Here is a 10,000-nt window from a genome sequence, read left to right on the forward strand (position 1 = left end):
TCCAGGATAAAGCCTGGATGTCATAGCCTGAAAAGCCCAGCCCTACATCCAGATGTTGGGTCTGGGAACTCCCCATTGGTCAGGGCTCAATCAGAGGGGGGCGGGATCAACGGATGTCTTTCAAATTCCCTCTGCACCAATTGGATAGCGCTCCAACCAATCAGAGCAACGCTAGTTGGTAGATTCAACTTTAAACTCCGAACACATCTTCCCTTTTTTAAGAAGGACTTCAGTGCCGTTCTTTGTTGTTTTCTCAAAGAAAAGCTGAACTCCAAGTCTTCCAGAAGACCACTGTTCACCAGCAGCAGCAGCCATCTTCTTTGTTTTCAAGTAGCAGGGAATTCAGCCCCAAAATCACCATCACCAAACTCCACCAGACTCCATGTAAATAATCACTACTTTTATCATCATAAAACACACTTCAGTCAAAGTCGACACAAACTAAATAAAACTACCAAAGTCTGTCTTGGTTCATCTTTCCACTGTTCCAACAATCACCAATTTGGTTTGGTTGAAATAAACCCTTAATTCACCAATTTACATGTGGAGATATGCTGGCTCTATACACGCTAAAAGTCCTGATTATTTACATGGAGTCTGGTAGAGATATGCTGGCTCTATACACGCTAAAAGTCCTGATTATTTACATGGAGTCTGGTGGAGATATGCTGGCTCTATACACGCTAAAAGTCCTGATTATTTACATGGAGTCTGGTGGAAATATGCTGGCTCTATACACACTAAAAGTCCTGATTATTTACATGGAGTCTGGTAGAGATATGCTGGCTCTATACACGCTAAAAGTCCTGATTATTTACATGGAGTCTGGTGGAGATATGCTGGCTCTATACACGCTAAAAGTCCTGATTATTTACATGGAGTCTGGTGGAGATATGCTGGCTCTATACACACTAAAAGTCCTGATTATTTACATGGAGTCTGGTGGAGATATGCTGGCTCTATACACACTAAAAGTCCTGATTATTTACATGGAGTCTGGTGGAGATATGCTGGCTCTATACACACTAAAAGTCCTGATTATTTACATGGAGTCTGGTGGAGATATGCTGGCTCTATACACGCTAAAAGTCCTGATTATTTACATGGAGTCTGGTGGAGATATGCTGGCTCTATACACACTAAAAGTCCTGATTATTTACATGGAGTCTGGTGGAGATATGCTGGCTCTACACACGCTAAAAGTCCTGATTATTTACATGGAGTCTGGTGGAGTTTGGTGATGGTGATTTCGGGGCTGTTTCATGTTAAACTAAAAGGATCTTACTCTTTAACTAAAAGGTCTATCTCTGTAGGGATCCTTTCATAATGTTGTCAGACACTTAGAATAATAATCTGAGTCTGTCAGCAGCAACAACAGAACTTTTAGTGGATGCTAACTAAAAACATCTGTCCTGTAGGGTTACATTACAGCCCGGTTCACGGCTACTGGTTACAGCGTTCTCGCTCAATACTGGACCAGTGTCAAAGAGATTTGTTGACATTAGTCCCTTAGACACAATTAGATAATTCACGCGGATCTGTCGCAACTCTGCCGTCATTATGTTAAGCCCCGCCCACCGACTCTATACACGATGCGATTGGCCCGACTAGAGTTTGGTTTTTCCAGCTCGCGAGCCAACGGAGAGTTGCTAAACTGACCCTGGCTGCACATTACATTCGCTGCCACTAGGGGGCATCTAAATTTCTAGGCTATGGACGTCAGGCTTTGTCCCGCACCTTCCGTCTCTCTATGTTGCCGTTGTCAAAAATACGTTCAGTACTTTAAACAACAACAAACTTCGAGCTAGCGAGCTACACGCTGAATATGTCAAGTTCCAAAGTAAATTTGGACGGTGCAACAAGGCCAGCCTGCTCGGTTCTTTCAGGGAGTGATTGTAAAGATTTATAAAGAATATGTTTAGATCATTTCCTCTCTAACTGGGAGGTTTTATAAAGAATATGTTTAGGGCATTTCCTCTCTAACTGGGAGGTTTTATAAAGAATATGTTTAGATCATTTCTTCTCTAACTGGGAGGTTTTATAAAGAATATGTTTAGATCATTTCCTCTCTAACTGGGAGGTTTTATAAAGAATATGTTTAGGTCATTTCCTCTCTAACTGGGAGGTTTTATAAAGAATATGTTTAGATCATTTCCTCTCTAACTGGGAGGTTTTATAAAGAATATGTTTAGGGCATTTCCTCTCTAACTGGGAGGTTTTATAAAGAATATGTTTACGTAATTTCCTCTCTAACTGGGAGGTTTTATAAAGAATATGTTTAGATCATTTCCTCTCTAACTGGGAGGTTTTATAAAGAATATGTTTAGATCATTTCCTCTCTAACTGGGAGGTTTTATAAAGAATATGTTTAGGGCATTTCCTCTCTAACTGGGAGGTTTTATAAAGAATATGTTTAGGTCATTTCCTCTCTAACTGGGAGGTTTTATAAAGAATATGTTTAGGTCATTTCTTCTCTCTAACTGGGAGGTTTTATAAAGAATATGTTTAGGGCATTTCCTCTCTAACTGGGAGGTTTTATAAAGAATATATTTAGATCATTTCCTCTCTCTAACTGGGAGGTTTTATAAAGAATATGTTTAGGGCATTTCCTCTCTTAACTGGGAGGTTTTATAAAGAATATGTTTAGGTCATTTCCTCTCTAACTGGGAGGTTTTATAAAGAATATGTTTAGGTCATTTCCTCTCTAACTGGGAGGTTTTATAAAGAATATGTTTAGATCATTTCCTCTCTAACTGGGAGGTTTTATAAAGAATATGTTTAGATCATTTCCTCTCTAACTGGGAGGTTTTATAAATAATATGTTTAGATCATTTCCTCTAACTGGGAGGTTTTATAAAGAACATGTTTAGATCATTTCCTCTAACTGGGAGGTTTTGGGACTGATTGGTGGGATAGCTGTGGACGAAGTCCACACAGAGATACACTGGTAAGAGCCAATGAGGTTTAACCATGTATCAGCTGATTTAAATAGCTCACGTTACTGTATTGTGTCAACAGTTAACTTCATTTAATATTGTACGTGGAGTTTTCATCAGTCAGTTATTGCAAATGTTCCACCAAAACCAGTTCCTTCCTGAGACTATTTAGCAGAGCTACCGTGGCTGCGTCCGGTTCTTAGCGCCGCCCAAAACGATTGTGATTGGTTTAAAGAAATGCAAACAACCCAGAGAGTTTCTTTCTCCTATCCCAGAATGCATCTGTGGTGAAGCCAGACCTTATGCTGCATTCCAGACACAATTTTTAGCCCGTAAGTTACGACTTCAAGTCACGACCCACGACTTGGTAGCGTTCCAGGCAAAGTCACGACAAACCCTTCTGCTCTGGTCTGATGATCTTCGCGTCAGCAAGCCGAGCTCTGCCAAGTCGGTTTAGTTACGTTTACGTACAGCAGATTTGTGCGTCTGATGATAAAAATAATGATATTAGGCACACCGTCAAAGCTGGCTAGCTGAACATTGTGTCCCATTGGCAGGGTTCAGGTTAGGCTACCTAACGTTGACGTTAGCTAGGCGATAGCTAACGTCAACGTTAGGTAGCCGAGTTAGGTAGCCGAGCTAGCTGTTGACGTTAGCTAGAGCTAGCTGATACTAGCGATTTCTATTCGGCGACATATTTTGGGCTTCATCTAATAAACATAACCTGTAGTAGTACACAATCGTATGTATATTGTTTTGATTACAATGTGCGGAGTTACTTTACGTTGCCTATTTATCGGTCCTTCCAGAAAAATGCGATGGAATATGCGGGATATTTATGCAATTTTAATGCGATGAAATTGCGGGAACTTGCAAAAAGAAAAGTGATTCATGGTTCATGAAAAAACACCCGAACCGCTCGGTTCGCTAGTCTCGGTTCGGAGCGTGTGTGTACCGCACGGTTCGTCAGTACACTGTTAATGTGCACTAACCTCTTACTGCCTTAGTGCCCACTTTGACGAGCGGGATGGGCGTGACAAAGGCAACCCATGGCAGCTCATTGGACGATGTGACGCGATCGTCCAATCAGCTGCCATAGGTCTGGCTGGTCCCTAATTTCAAAGCCAAACTGTCGTGGCGGCTCGTTCAGAATACGATCTCATATTCTACTAAAATAGTTCACGAAACGTGTTTCTGAAAACATTTTAAGCGAGAAATAGGCCATGCAGTTGCTGAATCTGTCTTCATTTCAGATCGACAAAGGTCAGTTTAAAAGATTTTCATCAGATTTTGAGAGACACCGAGCCGACCGCTCCTCAAGTGGCGTGCTGCTGCTGCAGGTCACGACGTCACCTGCAGAAATGTCCAGTGGGAGAGAGGCTGCCCAGAGCTGGAGGATGCACCAGCGTCGTTTATAGTCTGGTGTGTGGGAACATTTTGGATTTCATGGTACCTATGATGAAATAAAACAATATGTAGAACTGCCACTGTGTGCATGTTTTGTGCAACATGCATTCAATATGCTAATTTTAGCTATATATCATATGCTGAAGTATATTCTGGAGCTTTAAAGATTAAAAGAAAAAATAACAAGAACCGTACAGAACCGAAAACCGTGGGTTTTGTGAACAGTACCACCCCTATTTATTAGGTAAAAGCAAGGAATGGCCTGATTCAAGAAAAACATTAAACACTGACGTCACCATTCCTGAATTTTTAAAATTACACAGCATGTACAAAACATATATTTGTGCGGAAATCGGCAATTTATGCGGCGAAAGTGCGCCGTATTTGAAAATACATAAATATGCGGACTTTGGCCGATTATTCTTTGAATTACGTGATTGCGTAATCGCGTTTTTCTGGAGGGACTGATTTACGTCTATTTATTTCTATTTCTCACCGTTAATCACCGGCGACTGTACAGCATCAACAGGGGGCGCCATTGTTGTTCATGTGTGGGCGTGACGTCAAAAACTGTAACTGGGAAAACAACCATCTGGTACCAGTTCACAGGGAGTAAGTTACAGGTTTGACTGTCCTTCCAGGGCGCTTTCACCGGTAGAATTCAATTCAATTCAATTTTATTTATAGTATCAAATCATAACAAGAGTTATCTCGAGACACTTTACAGATAGAGTAGGTCTAGACCACACTCTATAAATTCCCAAACCCCAACAATTACAATATATCCCTCAAGAGCAAGCATTAGTAGTGGCAGTTGCGACAGTGGCGAGGAAAAACTCCCTTTTCAAAAACTCCCTTTTCAAAAACTCCCTTTTCGGACGAAAAACTCCTTTTTTAGGAAGAAACCTTGGACAGACCCAGACTCTCGGTAGGCGGTGTCTGACGGGACCGGTTGGGTTGTGTGATGAACAGTGGCAAATAATAGTCACATTAAAGATAATGAAACTGTGACTTTGAAGGTAGTCGTGGAAGTTCATGTCGTCAAAAACGTCTTTGAAAGGTCAGTCGTAGAAGGTGGTGAAAACACGAGTTACGGGCTGCCTGGAGCGCAGCATCACTCCACAGCGCTGTGGAGGAAGGTCTGGCGATGTGAGACTAGTAAACAGCTGATCTGTCTCCGTCTCTGCAGGGCGAGAACGGATTCGGACCAGAGAAAGATCGACGAGGCTCCATACTGACCACGCCCACTGGTAAACAACAACATCAGACCACAAATGGCTGCCTTCTCTAACAATGAACTGGTTGAATAAAGTTTAAATCATGTGTCAAACTCAAGGCCCGCGGACCAAATCCGGCCCCTCGCAGATTTTGATCCACCTAGTTTATGTCGCTTTTTCTCTAAGTTTTGTCACCTTTTCCGACGTTTTTGGCAGTTTTGTCGACGTTTTTGGTGCTTTTATGTCACTGTAAGCGCTTTTTAAGACATTTTTCATGCTAATTTCAATGTTTTTGGCACTTTTGTCAAACTTTTTGGTGCTTTTATGTCACTGTAAGCGCTTTATAAGACATTTTTAATGCTAATTTCAATGTTTTTGGCACTTTTGTCAAACTTTTTGGTGCTTTTATGTCACTGTAAGCGCTTTTTAAGACATTTTTTATGCTAATTTCAATGTTTTTGGCACTTTTGTCAACATTTTTGGTGCTTTTATGTCACTGCATGTGCTTTTTAAGATATTTTTTATGCTAATTTCAATGTTTTTGCCACTTTTGTCGACGTTTTTGGTGCTTTTTTCGATGTTTTTGGTGCTTTCTTAGCACTGTAGGCACGTCTTAAGACATTTTTAATGCTAATTTCAATGTTTTTAGCACTTTTGTCAACATTTTTGGTGCTTTTATGTCACTGCATGTGCTTTTTAAGACATTTTTTATTCTAATTTCAATGTTTTTGCCACTTTTGTCAACATTTTTGGTGCTTTTATGTCACTGCATGTGCTTTTTAAGATATTTTGGACGCTAATTTCAATGTTTTTGCCACTTTTGTCAACGTTTTTGGTGCTTTTTTCGATGTTTTTGGTGCTTTCTTAGCACTGTAGGCACATTTTAAGACATTTTTTATGCTAATTTCATGTTTTTTTTTTTTTTTTTATTTTTCTTTTGTGCTTTTACTTTGTCAACATGTGTTGCTTTTTTAAGACATTTTATATGCTAATTTCAATGTTTTTGCCACTTTTGTCAACATTTTTGGTGCTTATGTCACTGCATGTGCTTTTTAAGATATTTGTGTTGCTAATTTCAATGTTTTTGCCACTTTTGTCAACGTTTTTGGTGCTTTTTTCGATGTTTTTGGTGCTTTCTTAGCACTGTAGGCACGTTTTAAGATATTTTTTATGCTAATTTCAATGTTTTTGGCACTTTTGTCAACATTTTTGGTGCTTTTATGTCACTGCATGTGCTTTTTAAGATATTTTTGATGCTAATTTCAATGTTTTTGCCACTTTTGTCGATGTTTTTGGTGCTTTTATGTCACCGTATGTGCTTTTTAATATATTTTTGATGCTAATTTCAATGTTTTTGCCACTTTTGTGGACGTTTTTGGTGCTTATTTCAATGTTTTTGGTGATTCTTAGCACTGTAGGCCCTTTTAAAGACGTTTTTGATGCTAATTTCAATGTTTTTGCCACTTTTGTCGACGTTTTTGGTGCTTATTTCAATGTTTTTGGTGATTCTTAGCACTGTATGCCCTTTTGTCGACGTTTTTGGTGCTTATTTCAATGTTTTTGGTGATTCTTAGCACTGTAGGCCCTTTTAAAGACGTTTTTGATACTAATTTCAATGTTTTTGCCACTTTTTGACGCTATATACTTCAAACTTTGGCCCACCGAGCTTATGTTGCTTTTTACAACGTTTTTATCACGTTTTACAACGTTTTTGGTGCTTTTTTCTGTGCTTTAGGAGCTTGTTAAAACTTTTTAGATGCTTATTTTCAATGTTTTTGCCACTTTTTCCACCTTTTTTGTCGCTTCTTTAAATGTTTCTTCTTCTATGATGGCTAAGGAACTATTTGCAGACTTTTATGAGGTCCAAACTCTAAGTGAGAAAGCCTTATGAGACATGCAACAATACAGTCAAAGATATTTTACTTTTTTGATTAAATAAACCTCCCCCCCACACACAGGTCCCGGCGGTGTGGTGGGGGACAGCGGTGTGTCTAACGGAGGTCTGGTCCATCGGGTCGGCTCTCTCACCAAGACGCCCAACGGCAACGAACACGAGGAACATCTTCGGCGCGGAGACAACACGAGGTCATCGGTCACTCGCCACAACCACCATCGGCCGTCAGTGAAGAACGGCGTGCTGGACCACGGACACAAGAGACCCTCATACAACAAACATACACGGTACCGGTCAAATAACACAGTAGTGCTGCTGTATAAGTACTCATACTGCAAAACACATGTTGGTGGAAGGTAACTGAGTACATTTACTTAAAGGGTAACTCAACCTGGACCCTATTTTCAATGTTTTTGTGTCTAAGTGACTGATAAGAAGCACAGTTTATGAAAGTGGTCCAGTATTAAGCAAGACAGGCTGTAATGTAACCCTACAGGACAAATGTTCAGCGTCACTTAGCGTTCACTAAAAGTTGTGTTTTTGCCGCTGACAGACTCAGATTATTATTCTAAGTGTCTGACAACATTATGGAAAGGATCCCTACAGAGATAGACCTTTTAGTTAAAGAGTAAGATCCTTTTAGTTTAACATGAAACAGCCCCGAAATCACCATCACCAAACTCCACCAGACTCCATGTAAATAATCAGGACTTTTAGCGTGTATAGAACCAGCATATCTCCACCAGGCTCCATGTAAATAATCAGGACTTTAGCGTGTATAGAGCCAGCATATCTCCACCAGACTCCATGTAAATAATCAGGACTTTTAGCGTGTAAAGAGCCAGCATATCTCCACCAGACTCCATGTAAATAATCAGGACTTTTAGCGTGTATAGAGCCAGCATATCTCCACCAGACTCCATGTAAATAATCAGGACTTTTAGCGTGTATAGAGCCAGCATATCTCCACCAGACTCCATGTAAATAATCAGGACTTTTAGCGTGTATAGAGCCAGCATATCTCCACCAGACTCCATGTAAATAATCAGGACTTTAGCGTGTATAGAGCCAGCATATCTCCACCAGACTCCATGTAAATAATCAGGACTTTAGCGTGTATAGAGCCAGCATATCTCCACCAGACTCCATGTAAATAATCAGGACTTTTATCATCGTAAAAGGATCTTACTCTTTGACTAAAAGGTCTATCTCTGTAAAGATCTTTCCATAATGTTGTCAGACTCAGAGCTTTTAGTGGATGCTAACTGACTCTGAACATTTTGTCCCGTAGGGTTACATTACAGCCCGATTCACAGCTGCTGGTTACAGCATTCTCGCTCAATACTGGATCAGTTTAAAAGATCTTAGTTGACATTAGTCCCTTTGACACCAATGCATGGGGAAGTTAGGGTCCCGGTCGAATGACCCTTTAACAACGGTGAATGTACGTTGAAAGACGAGAGGAGCAAACTGATGGAAGTTGTTTTTGGATCCAGGAGGGACTCGAGGGACAGGTACTGGAGGAACGGAGACCTGGAGGCGTACGGAGAGCAGGGTTACTACAGCAGAGAGGAGGACAACGACAGCATCAGCTCCAGAGACAGGTACACACTCACAATCACACACACACTCACACACACACACACAGTCACACAAACAGTCACACACAGTCTCACACACACACATGCACGCACACAGTCACACACACAGACACACAAAACACACACACAAACACCCACAAAACATACACAGACACACACACACACAGTCAGAGAGCCACACACAGTCACACACACACACACACACAGACACAAATACACACACACACACAGACACACATACACACAGTCACACAGACACACACACGCACATACACACACACACAGACACAAACATACACACACACACAGACACACACAAAACAGACAATCCTATAACTGTGTGTCTGTGTGCGTGCTTGTGTGTGTGTGTGTCTGTGCGTATGTTCGCATGCATTGCGGATACGCGTTTGTGTCCGTAGGCGTTTTTGTCTGTGTGTGTGTGTGTGTGTGTATGCATGTGTGTGTGCAGAACCACCGGGGAGCTTCCACTGTACAGAGACCACTTACGATGGACTAATAACAAAAAACATATCAGGCAATCACCAGAGGCCCCGAACATATATCATCACGATACTTATGTCACGATACGATATACCACAATCTTATGTACGATACGATATCGTATATTAATGTCACATACGATATCATGATACTTAATGTCACGATACATATCATCACGATACTTATGTCACGATATATATCGATACTTATGTCACGATACGATCTCATCACGATACTTATGTCACGATATGATATCATCGCGATACTTAATGTCACGATACGGTATCATCACGATACTTATGTAACGATATGATATTGCAAAACTTAAGTCACGATACAATTTCACGACGATACTTATGTCACGATACTATATCATCATGATACTTATGTAACAATGTGATATTGCGATACTTATGTCACGATACGATATCATCACGATACTTG

General features: G+C 40.6%; 1 pseudogene; it reads left to right on the forward strand.

Annotated features, from left to right (window-relative positions):
- Positions 1-10,000, forward strand: part of LOC120559057 — a 37,043-nt pseudogene that overhangs the window by 11,686 nt on the left and 15,357 nt on the right.

Source organism: Perca fluviatilis, chromosome 5 (assembly GCF_010015445.1).
Source record: "Perca fluviatilis chromosome 5, GENO_Pfluv_1.0, whole genome shotgun sequence".
Lineage (NCBI taxonomy): Eukaryota > Metazoa > Chordata > Actinopteri > Perciformes > Percidae > Perca > Perca fluviatilis.